We start from the raw sequence: 12,702 nt of genomic DNA on the forward strand, positions 1-12,702 counted from the left end.
TGAGCTGCTAAGCTTCTGTGTTCATCAAGCATTCCTATCGATCACTGGAAAGGAGAAATCATGAAAAAGCACCCAGCCTAAATGTTGTCTTATGTGTCTGCTTTGAAAAAGGGTTTTCAAAAACACCTTAGGGCTGGGGCGCCTGGGTGGCTCAGTGGGTTAAGCCTCTGCTTTCAGCTCAGGTCATGATCTCAGGGTCCTGGGATCGAGCCCCGCATCGGGCTCTCTGCTCAGCATCGGGCTCTCTGCTCAGCAGGGATCCTGCTTCTTCCTTTCTCTCTGCCTGCCTCTCTGCCTACTTGTGATCTCTCTGTCAAATAAATAAATTAAAAAAAAAACACCTTAGGGCTAAATTGCATTGTCAAGGTTTAAAACCTTTCACTGTCTAGATGCCACTGCTCAGTGGATTCGCTTCTCAGCCCAAGGAATGTGAGCAAGTACGTCTGCAATGACTCTGCCACAGCCTGCTGCCTTGGCTGTCCCCACTCCCAGCAACAGCAATGGGTGACCCAACCTCAGCCCTTTCATCCCTGCTGAACAAGGAGCCCTCACTCAACAGGTACAGCTTAGACAAGAGCCTCCAAACATGCAGAATGAATCCTGGAATCTTCTGTCTTCTCCACCCAACATGTCTTGAGCATTTGTACCTCTTCTGTCCCAGTCAACTCCATTATTCTCCACTGGGAGGAGAGCGACCATGAATCTCTGCTGTGGTATATGTGCTGCCGAAGCGAGCACGAATCTCTGCTGTGGGAGGGGGCAGTGCTCAAATCTGTCCCAGTGTTGACATTGTGCAGTGCCTCCTATGTGGATGACAGGTGGGAATGGAATGTAAGTCTCACAGGACAGAACAGCATGTCAGGGATTACTGAGTTAGCTGATCTGACAGGCGGATATTCTTCTTGGGGAAGACTATAGAGGTGTTGTTCTTTCGTGGCTTCCTGCTACGTCTGCAATAGGTATTTACCAAGCCAAAGTGCATGCTAGGAATTGGTGATGTTCAGAAGAAGAAAAGGCAGGGGGAAGGAGGAGGGGCAAAGGTCCCAGGAACAGCGTATGAGAGCTGTTTTCAAATACTGGAAGGGTCATGCTGCAAAGGAGTAGAGCTTCCACATGAGCTAAGATACCCAGCAGCCTCCCATTGCTTCGAGAATACATTACAAACTCCTCACCAGACCCACAAAGCTCTGTGTAAATGGTTCTCAAAACCGCTTGAAGAGCTTTAAGAAATCTTGATGCCTGGATCCACCATGGGTCAATCTCTGGGGTGGGGACATCTGTGTCTTTTGCATACAGTAGGCTGGGAGCCTCTGCTGCCGTAATCTGGAACCAGCCCTCCTGTCTAGGTTTGTTCATTGCTCCTGTCCCATCAGCCTCCTTTCTGTTCCTGGAATATTCCAAGCTCATTCCAACTTCAGGGCTTTTGTTTTTCCTTGTTCTTGTGCTTGGGAGCATCTTCTTCCTGGTTAATGCTTACTCATCAGCTCAAAATATTGGTTAGGCTTTCCCTGACACTCTGGACTCATTACCTAGGACATCATGACTAAATGCCACTAAGTAGGTGGCTTAAAGCATCAGAAGTGTATTCTCTCATAGTTCTGGAAGCTAGAAGTTTAAAACCAAGGTGTTGTCAGGGTCATGCTCTCTCTGAGTGTCTATTCCATGTCTTTCTCTTAGCTTCAGTGGTTAACATGAATCATTGGCATCCCTTGGCTGGCAGATACTGCCGTTGTCCTCTTTCCACATGTAGTGTTTGCTCTGTGTGTCTTCACATTGTCTTCTCTTGGCAAATATCTCTTCTTCTCTTTTTATGAGGATGCCAGTTACCAGCTCCCTGTGATAACATCATTTTAACTTGATTACATCCACAAAGACCATATTCCAAAGAAGATCACATTTATAGGTACAAGAGGTTAGGACCTCAATATATTTTTAAGGGGGCCACAATTCACCCATGATGCTCTCCATCCAAAGTAGCTTCAACCCACTCTCTCTGGTCATTCATTATTGCTTTACTTTGTCTTGACTGTGTTTGAAATGATCTTGCTTCTTTCTTGGTTTATCTGTGTGCTAACTGTCTTCCTCCCTGACGATACGCTCCGTGAGGTCAGGAAACTTGATTATTTGGACTGTCACCATGTTGACCATGCCTGATAGGGTGCATATTAAATATTTGTTTGAATTCATGAAGTAGGACTAATGATCAAAGAGTAAAAATTATAGGGAAGAAGAATTTGGTCCACCATGAGGAAAACATTTAGAGAATTAAAGCCCACTCAAAACGAAGTTGCTGCCCTTTTTTTTTAAGTAATGAGTTCCCCGTCATGGGAGAAGTTCTTTCCAAGACTGGGTAATATCTTAGCAAGGATACTGGAGAGAGGATTCACATGTCAGTTTAGGAATGGATTTATGACCTCTAAGGACCTTTTAAATCCAGAAGTTCAATAATTCTATATTTGAGCAGAGACTTTTAAAACACACCGTGTTGCAACGAAATGACTCTAATGGTGAAAACTTCAGGCAGGCGTAAGTTTCCCAACTCACTCTCTGACAGGTGAAATCTTGTGACAGCCCTCAAATCACATTACATCTGTAGCCTCCCTGTGTCTCTTGAGTATTCTTAAGCATAGTTTGAATTTCTTCTTCTTTTTACTTAATTTATGATTATTTTTTGGTAGGTTCTTTCTGTCTATGAGGAAACAACAGATGGAGATTAAACATTTCTGTTTGGGATCTCTTTACTGTCTTCACTAAGCCGGTTACAATGAGATCTTGTATTAAGTTGGCCCTGTCTTAAGAAAGGAGCACCTTCTCTGTTGAAAGCGCTTGCTGCCAGGGGACTCCATGTTACCAGAGCAGTCAGCTTTGATTTGTGTATCAATAATGTCGTGTCAGTAGCCAGAGGGTATGGCATCAGGGCCTTGCAGATGCTTTTATTGGTGCTTTTGCTGGAGGATTATTTCAAATTAACTTCAGTCTCTTGGAAGACACTGAACAGTAGAATGCTATTTCCCATTTGTAAACAAAATGGTGAATGATTACGGGAGAAACCAAGACAGGCTGATTTCTAGGAAGTATCATGTCTGCAGATCTTAATTTTCTCCAAGCACTGTTCCTCTGTTCCTCTTCTCCTGTTGTGTCTACCCTCCCAGGTACAATGCTGAATAGAACCGGGTTGCAGGGCAGTCGGTGGCTTCACTGCCACTCAACGAAATAACTAGAGGCTCTTGTGCCGCCACCGTATCCACGGGGTGAGATTGGGAGGCTCAGGAAACTAGAGTGGCTGTCTTAAATGGTATTATACAATGTTCAGAAAAAGTGGTTTGTATGTGATGGTGAAGGTAATAGTGTATACATTTTGGAAAAGAATGAAAATCAAAGGGACCAAACCACAAATTACCTGTTATTCTATCACCCAGGATAGCCACCATTGACCATTTCAGTGTGTTTACTTTGACCATTCTCTCTCCACCTCTCCCTTCCTCCCTCCTTCTCTCTCTGAAATAATAGTTTTCTCACTTAATGATATAAAACAGAGGCTGACAAGCCTTTTCTATAAAGAGCTAGGTAGTAAATAAATATTTGCAGCTTTGCTGGCCATAGGGTCTCTGTCCCACCTACTCAGCCTTGCAGCTGCAGAATAAAACCAGCCAAAGACGATGAGAAAGCAAATGGGTGTGGCCAAGCTCCAACAATACCATTCATGAAAAAAAAAAAAAAAAAAAAGGCGGGGTGGTGATGGTTAGGATCTGTCCCGTGGCCATCGTTTGCAGATTCCTAATGTCACATGATATTTTTTCCATGTTGCTAATATTTTTCAACATCGTTTTCAAAAATACCATAGTATGCCATTACATCGATGTGCTGTAATTTTTTAGAAAACTTTTTGTTGTTGAATGTATAACAATGTTCCTCATTGTTATAAATAATGCAGTAATGACCATTCTGTGGCTAAATCTTTCAGCACATTCTTGATTACTTCCTTGGTATACATTAATTAAAATAACATTGATAAACCTGAGGTATGTGCAAAGCCCTCCCCGATTTGGTTTTTGCACTGATGGCAGACAATTGTAGCCTGCCCCTCACATGGAGGCAAGTCTCTCTCAATGTTTTCCTGCTGTGGAATGGAAATTCACCCGTAGTTTTATGAGGGACCCTGAAATTAGTCTCAGTGATTATTGTCATAGAGAGACAGGAAAGTGATAGCTAAAGAGCTGTTTCGTGTTTCTTTTTTGGGTCGTGAATGTTTTGAGACTCTGAGAAAAACAAAGCCTGTTCTCTGAAGGAAAATGCACACCCTGCAAAATTCTACCTGTAATTTCAGAGGGCTCAAAGAAACCTAGGCAGAGAAGTTACAGTAACAATTAGTCACTGTGAGAATCTGCTTTCCTGGAGAGACACATACCCAAACTGGTTAAGACCTTCTGCCTCTTTATCTGTCTTCTCCTTTTAGCCTGGTCTATTGGATGTTTTGTTTTCCTGGTCTAAGTTCTTGAAACCTAATTTTCCATGTTCTTATTTTTGTTTTTTAAATGCTATCATCCCAGTTGTGTGATGAAACAGGAAAAGAGAGAAGGGGAGGTAGGGAGGGAGAGGAAGGAAGGGAGAATAAAACAAATTCTGAAAAAAATTTCAAAGAAGAAGGAAAACAGAAGCAGGGACAGGAAAATGAAGACCATGTCACTAGTTTTGCCGCCATTTCAGAAGATTTGAGGAATGTCCGACAAAACCCCAAATCCCTGACCAAGTTTGAGGCCTTCCTGTTGGTGTTGACAGCCAAAAATCTGGTCCCATGGTTCGCCCATATTTACTGAGTGTCGATCCCAGTATGACCCCTCGGTGGGCACCAGGAAGATTCACGGGGGGCACAAATGCACAGGCTCCAGAGACTGTCTGGTAACAGACATGAGTTATGCTGCCTGATGGGGTCCTCGACAGGATCGGGTTGGAGCCCACAGGTCCTGACTAAAGGCAACTCAAGTTGCCTTGAAAAGAGTGAGGGTTCAACCTGACAAGCTAAACCCCAACCCAGATTTTTATGTCAATCTCCCAATATTAGAATGTTGGCAATGATTTTCTTTTTAATTTAGATTATAAAGAGAAAAAGGTGCACAGCTCTGGATCTACACGTAACCCATGGGAGAAGACTTTGTGATCTCTGCGTTAAGTAGACACATTTGTGACGTTGTAACTGACAATCACTTTGAGTGCCATATTGGCATACACTTGTGTGGACAGCCCTTGAGTTCTATGTATTCTCTCAAGTTGGTTGTATCCTAATGGAACGTCTTTCTCTTGATCCCTTTCTTCAAGAGGCTAAATATTATGAGCCAAGAGAATACAGAGAGGATGAATCCAAGCAAGTTGACTTCTCTGCAAAGTACTTTCTCCCCCTACATCAATTTTATTGGGATATAATATACACATAGTATAATATACACACACCTATTGTAAGTGTACAGTTTGATGAGTTTTCAAGAACACATCTGTCTGAGCAGAGTCCACAACAGTAAAGGCACAGAACACTTCCATTACACCAAGAAATTCCTGGTGCCTCTTCATAATTAATTTTCAGAACTCTTTCCACAACCCCAGGCAAGCACTGATCTGCTTTCTGTCACTGTAATTTTTCCTTACTGGAACTTAATTTAATGGAATTATTCAGTGTGTATTTTCTTTCTTAATTTTTTTTTTTTGATATCTGATTTTCTTGCTTAGCATAATGTTTTTGAGATCCATTCATGTCTTACGTGTTCCTTCCTTTTTATTACTGAATGGCATGGACTTGTTCATGACACAGATATACCACTATTTTTTATCCATGCATTTGTAAATAGATATGAGGACTGTTTTCAGTTTGCAGGTTATTGTGAATACAGGTGCTGTGAATATTTGTATATAAATCTTTGTATGGACATACACTTTCATCTCTTTTAGGTAAATACTTGGAAGTGCAATTGCTAGATTGCACCCTAAGTATGTATTTAAGTTTATGAGAAATTGCCAATAAGTTCTCCAAAGTGGTTGTACCATTTTAAACTCTTAACATTAAAATTTGAAAGTTCCACTTTTCCACATCCTTATCAACACTTGTTGTTTTCAATCCCTTTATTTTAGTGATACTAGTGATTCAGCACTACCCAGTCTGTGGTTTTTGAGTGGACTTAAGTCTATCTGATCTGTCTGTTTATTCTTATGTAAATACCATGCTGTGTTTGTTTTCTTTTTTTTAAATACCATGCTGTTTTAATCCTGGTAGGTTTATAGTCAGTCCTCAAAGCACATTGTGCAAGACTTCAAAGTTTGTTCTTCATTTTCAAAATTGTTTTGGCTCTTCTAGGTTTTCTAGGCTGTTTTTCATATTCCCATTTGGATTTTAGAATCAACTTGTCAATTTCTACAAAAGCCTGGTGGTATTTTGAATGGGATTGCATTGAATCTATAGACAATTTTACGGAGAACTAATTTCTTAATAACATCGAGTCATCTAACCCATGGTCGTGTATGCCTTTCATTTATTTAGGTCTTTTTAAATACTGCTCTGCAACTTTTTATATTTTCAGCCTACAGTTCTTGCAAATATTGTATTTAATATATTCCTATGCATTTCATGGGTTTTGATGCTATTGTAAATTATACTTTTAAATATCACTTACCAATTCTGTGTTGATAGTATCTGGAAATGCTACTGGTTTTTGAATGTTAATCTTGTTGCCTGTGACATTGATAAATTCATCAATTCGTTCTAGTAGCTTTTTTGGTAAAGTTCTTAGGATTTTCTGTGTTCATGATCATACCATCTATAAGTGAAGACAATTCAAAACTTGTCCTTCCTGGGAAAGACTTGTATTACTTCTCCTTGACTTAGCATACTGTCTAGGACCCCAGGACAGTTTGAACCGAAGTGGTAGACCAAACACCTTTGCTTTTTCCTTGGTCTTAGGGGGAAAGGATTCAGCCCCTCCCTACTAAGCATGAATGGTGGAAATTCCAGGTTTTTTGGTGTCCCTTTTCAAGTTGAGAAAGTTCTTTCGGTTGTCCTTTAGCTGGAAATTTTTATCATGAATGGGTATTGATTTTAGTCAAATACTCTTTCTGTATCTGTTTGGCTGGTAATATTTTTTCCCCCTTTATTCTGTTACCTAGTGAATTATATTGATTCATTTTCAAGTGATAGACCAAACTTGCTTTTCTCAGATTACGAACTACTTGGTCTTTACTTTTATATATAACTTTATTTTACTTTATTTGCTGCTTTACTTCTTTTATATATAACAGTGGATTCCATTTAAAAATACCTGTTAAGAATTTTTGTGTTTATGTTCATGAGGTATGAATCTGTAGGGTTATTTTCTCTTGTTATAACTCTGCTCTTGGTATTATGGTATTGATATCTTCAAACAATGTGGTGTCAAATGTTCTCTATTTTCTGAGCATGTATAATGTTGATAATATTTATTCTCAAAATATCTAATAGAATTTTTGAGTGAAATTATCTGGGCCTGGAATTGACTTTATGAGAAGAGTTTTAATTAGAAAATCAAGTTCTTTAATAGATTTAGGGTTATTCTGATATTCTAGTTCTTCGTATGGCTCTTTAGGTAATTTGTAACTTTCAAGCACCTGTATCTTGGTGTCTAATATCCTTCTCCAATAAGAGGAACTAAGTCCCCATGGAGAAATATTTAAAAATCATATATATATATATATGTATATATATATATATATATACACACACACACATATATATAAAATAATACAAAACTAGATAATTTGGATGATATGACAATAATGGGTCCATATTCTTTCTTACCAACGATGTGCAGGAGCTGAGGAGTGGCTGCCCCCTTAGAAGGAACAACACTTTTTGTATGAAATAGACACCATGGCTCACAGGGTGTAAGGATGGGCTTCAGTCATTTATACCAGTAGTTTCAAACCAGGAGCGATTTCACCCTTCGGGGACATCTGGCAGGATCTGGAGATATTTTTGATTGTCACACAGGGCTGTGGGGGTGCTACTGACATCTAGTGGGTAGAGGCCGGGGATGCTGTTAAACATCCTACAATGTACGACATAGCCCCACAACTGAGTACCACTTGTCCCAAACTGTCAATAGTACTGAAGATGAGAAGAAACCCTGAACCTGGCCCCTCTAAGAATGTGAGTTTGCATTTCCAGCAGTTTCAGGCAAGACCGATAAGAATTGTTTCTAAAAGGCGAGTTTTGACTTCTCTGTGCTTCTCTGAGGAGGTTGGACAGTGAGATTCCATGACATTCTGCAACAGCAACATCTAATATTTGGACACTTGTTATGTGCCAGGCACTAACCAAGTGAACTGACGTATACAAACTTGGTTAAGACTCTCAACAACTTTTTAAAGTAGGTATCATGATGATGGAATTAAAATTACATTGTTTTTATTGCAGATGACAGAAACACTTCTCAAACAGACTTTGAACAGAAAGCTCTTTTATTAGCACAAGTATAGATCTTCCTTAACGTCTGACGGGGTTACCTCCTGATGAACCCGTCGTAAGTCGAAAATGTAGTAAGTCACAAATGCATTCACTACACTTAACCTACCATCCATCATCTTTTCCCCCAGCCTGCCTTAAATGTGCTCAGAACACACATACGAACCTCCAGTTGGACAAAAATCACCTAACAGAAAGCCTATTTGATAATTAAGTGTTGACTATCTCATGTAATGTACGGAATACTGCACTGAAAGGGAGAAACGGAATGGTTGTAGGGGCACAGGATGGTTGTTGACCCAGGGGACCATGGAGCTGACTGGGAGGCGCCAATGCCCAAGTTCATGGGAGAGGATTAGAGAGCATATCACTAGCCCGGGGAAAGATCCAAATTCAGAATTCCAGAAATGGTTTCTGCTGAATGCTTATCGCTTTCACACCGTTGTAAGAGTGAAAAATTGTTAGACAAACCATCGGAAATCAGGGACTGTTTGTATTTAGATGCTAAAGCAAGACAGCCTGAGTTTGAATCCTGGCTCTGTATTTACTAGCCCTGTGCCATTGAGCAGGTTATCACTACTCTTGGGACCTCTGTTTTCTCATCTGAAAGTGCAATGTTAAGAACATCTCCCTCATGGGATTGTTATGAAGACTTTTTAAGAAGTCAGTGCATGAAGAATACTCACAATGAACTCTGGTCCATAATAAGTGCTCAGTAAATTTTAGTTATTGTTAACTGCTGTTATTAGTAATAGTATTCGTTGTTATTGTTGTTATTGTTCCCCTCCTCCCCTTCCTGTCCCTCCCTCCCCCTGCCCCTCCTTCTCCCATTCCTTCTCCTCCACCTCCTCCTCCTCCTTTTTCTTCTTCTCCTTCCTCTCCACTTCTTCCTCCCCATTTTCCTCCTCCTCCTCTTCCTCCTCCTCCTTCTTTCCAAGTAAATACTCAGGCAGTAAACAGGAGTGTTTGTTCCAAGGATTCAAAGCATTTCATCATATCTCTTGCTGTCACTCTGTCCTTTGTTCTCAGCTTTGACTTCCATGTTGACAGTACAGCCACGAACATGTTCATACTTTAGAAGCTCAGCAAAAGCAGTAAGGTCCAGAAAAGGCCCAGAGCTACTTCCCATTGGCCTAGCTTGCGTCATCCTTCAACAAATCAATGTCACTGAGTGGGGAGAATGCCTGGGTTAAGTGTCCACCCCTGGACCTGGAGAAGGAATCAATCTCTCTCCGACTGTAGCCACTGAGAGTGGGGAAGTGTGACTCCCCAGGGGAAAATGACCCCTTTTTGGTTTCATTCACAAAGAAGGAGAAGGAATCTAAGTAGGCAAAAATGGCAGTACCACAACTATTCCCATTTTACAGAAAACTGTCTGTAAGATGAAGGAATTTTCACAAGGAGACAGATCTAGTAAGTATAGGAAGAATTCACTTCCCAATTCTTAACATTCAGGTGCAATTCAGTATTAGGAAAACCTGTATTAATAGATCAAAAGAAAAATGTATCACCATAGATGCTGAAAGGCTTTTGATAGAAGTCAATATCCTTTCATGATAGATAATCCCTTCTAGCATTAAACTTAAAAAACAATGGGACAGACTTTGAAGAAGATGACTTTAAATAGCTTCTAAGGGAGTTAGAAAAAGACTTTTAAAAAATGGATATTGGCATGATGTTCATTTTCACAAGTAAATCTATGTATTTAACATGATTTCAATAGAAATGCTATCACTTTTTTTGAACTGGAAGATCTAATTCTAAAGTTCAATAAAAAATATATGAATAAGAAGAGTCAGGGAAATTCTGCAACATAGTCTAACACTACAATGGCGAAACCATGGTGGTCGGGTGCGGAATAAGCATGTCAATGGAATGCAATGAAGTTAGACAAAAGGTACAAATAAATATGGGAATTTATTATGTACAAGAGTGACCCTGAAATCAGTTTGGAAAAGGTTCATTATTCAATATATGTTATGAAGACATCTGAATAGCTATTTGGGAAGAAGAAAAAAAAAGGAATCCTACTTCACTCCACTAAAACTTACACCAAATGTTCAAGCATTTAAATACAACTTAGTAAGAGAAACCTATTATTTCCCAGGAAATATATAAAAAATTTTTTCATTGTCACAGGATGAAAAAACTCTTGGTCTTGGCTGATCCAATCCTGTTAAGATGAGGCTATTATAGATTAAGATGGACCCCAACTCAATGAGTAGTGTCTTTGCAAGAGGAGGGAGATTTGAATATCCAGATGCTCAGGGAAGAAGGCCATGTGAAGACAAAAGCAGACATTGGGGATACCGTTGCAACCAAAGCTCATTAAGGATTGCTAGAAACCATCAGAAGCTGGAAGAAAAAGGGAGGATTTTCCCAAGAGTTTTGGAGAGAACATGACCCTGCCACCATCTTGACTTGGAACTTCTACCCACCAGAACTGTAAGAGAATAAATTTTATTGTTTTAAGTCACCCAGTTTTGGTAATTTGTTATGTCAGCTAGAGTAAGCTAATACAAATATTTATGAAGAATTTGTGTGGGGAGAATGACACCAAAAACAAAACTAAGAGGCAAATGGGAAACATATTTGTAACTCATGGGATGAAGGACTAGTTTCCTTAACAACAATGCCTATAAATCAGTTTTTACAAAAAGCTGACCACTGAATAGAAAATGGGCCCATGAAGTTCTGAAATGAAGTTATTATAACATTTTGGGGAGAATTAAATAATTTGTGTGGGACCCAAGGAAAGTGATGATTTCATGGGTGGCCTCAGATCTCCCCTTTCACCCACTTCAAGACCATTCACAACACCTTACCACATTCTTCCTCATTCCTTTAGTGACTAAGCAGTTTTGCTGAAGGGTTTTTAGGAAAAGAAAGGAAGAAGACTTACATGACATGTGGCAAAACGTCATTTTAATTCATTCATTCATTCATCCATTTTTGTTTCAAGTTTTTATTTAAATTCTATATAGTTAATATATAGTGCAATATTAGTTTCAGGAGGAGAACTGATTTTCCACTTATATATAACACCCAGTACTCATCACAAGTAACCTCCTTCATACCCCTCACCCATTTAGCCCATCCTCCACTCACCTCCCTCCAGCAACACTCACTTTGTTCTCTATAATTCTAGTCTCTTATAGTTTGCCCCCTTCTCTCTCCCCCCCGCCGTGTTCATCTGTTTTGTTTCTTAAATTCTACATGAGTGAAATCAAATAGTACTTGTCTTTCTCTGGCTGATTTACTTTGCTTAGCATAATACACTCTAGCTCCAGCCACATCATGAATCAAAATCAAAAGATTTCATTCTTTTGAAGGTTGTGTAATATTCCACTGTGTGTGTCTGTGTGTGTGTTTGTGTATCACGTCTTCTTTATCCATTCATCACTTGATGGACATTTGAGCTTTTTCCGTAATTTGGCCAGTATTGATAGTGCTGCTATAAACATTGGGGTGCACATGCCCCTTCAAATCACTATGTTTGTATCCTTTGGATAAATACCTACAGTGCAATTGCTGGGTCATAGGGTAGCTCTATCTTTAACTTTTTGGGGGACCTCCATATTGTTTTACAGAGTGGCTGCATCTGTTTCCATTCCCACCAACAATATAAGGATTCCCCTTCCTCCACATCCTCACCAATACCTTTTGTTTCTTGTGTTGTCAATTTTAACCATTCTGACAGGGATAAGGTGGTATCTTGCTGTAGTTTTGATTTGTATTGCCCTGATGATGAGTGATGTTGAGCATCTTTTTATATGTCTGTTAGCCATCTGTATGTCTTTTTGGCAAAATGTCTATTCATGTCTTCTGCCCTTTTCTTAACTGGATTATTTGTAAAACGTCATTTTTAAAAATCACTTTTCAGGTGCACCTATGTGTGGCTCAGTGGGTAAAGCCTCTGCCTTCAGCTCAGGTCATGATCTTGGGGTCCTGGGATCAAACCCTACATCGGGCTCTCTGCTCAGCCGGGAGACTGCCTCCCTTTCTTTCTGCCTACTTGTGATTTCTCTCTCTGTCAAATAAATAAATAAAATCTTTTTTAAAGAATCATTTTTCAAATTTGTTCCCTCCTCAAAGTTCTGCTCTGGGCACCAGTGTCTTCTAGTTTTCCTTATTTTTTGTCTTCTGACCTGTGTAATTCCCAACCCTAGCTTTCAAATATTTCTTCTAGTAACTTAGCCCTCAGCCTGCATAACAGTCAA

The sequence above is a fragment of the Meles meles genome, chromosome 16 (assembly GCF_922984935.1).
Source record: "Meles meles chromosome 16, mMelMel3.1 paternal haplotype, whole genome shotgun sequence".
NCBI lineage: Eukaryota > Metazoa > Chordata > Mammalia > Carnivora > Mustelidae > Meles > Meles meles.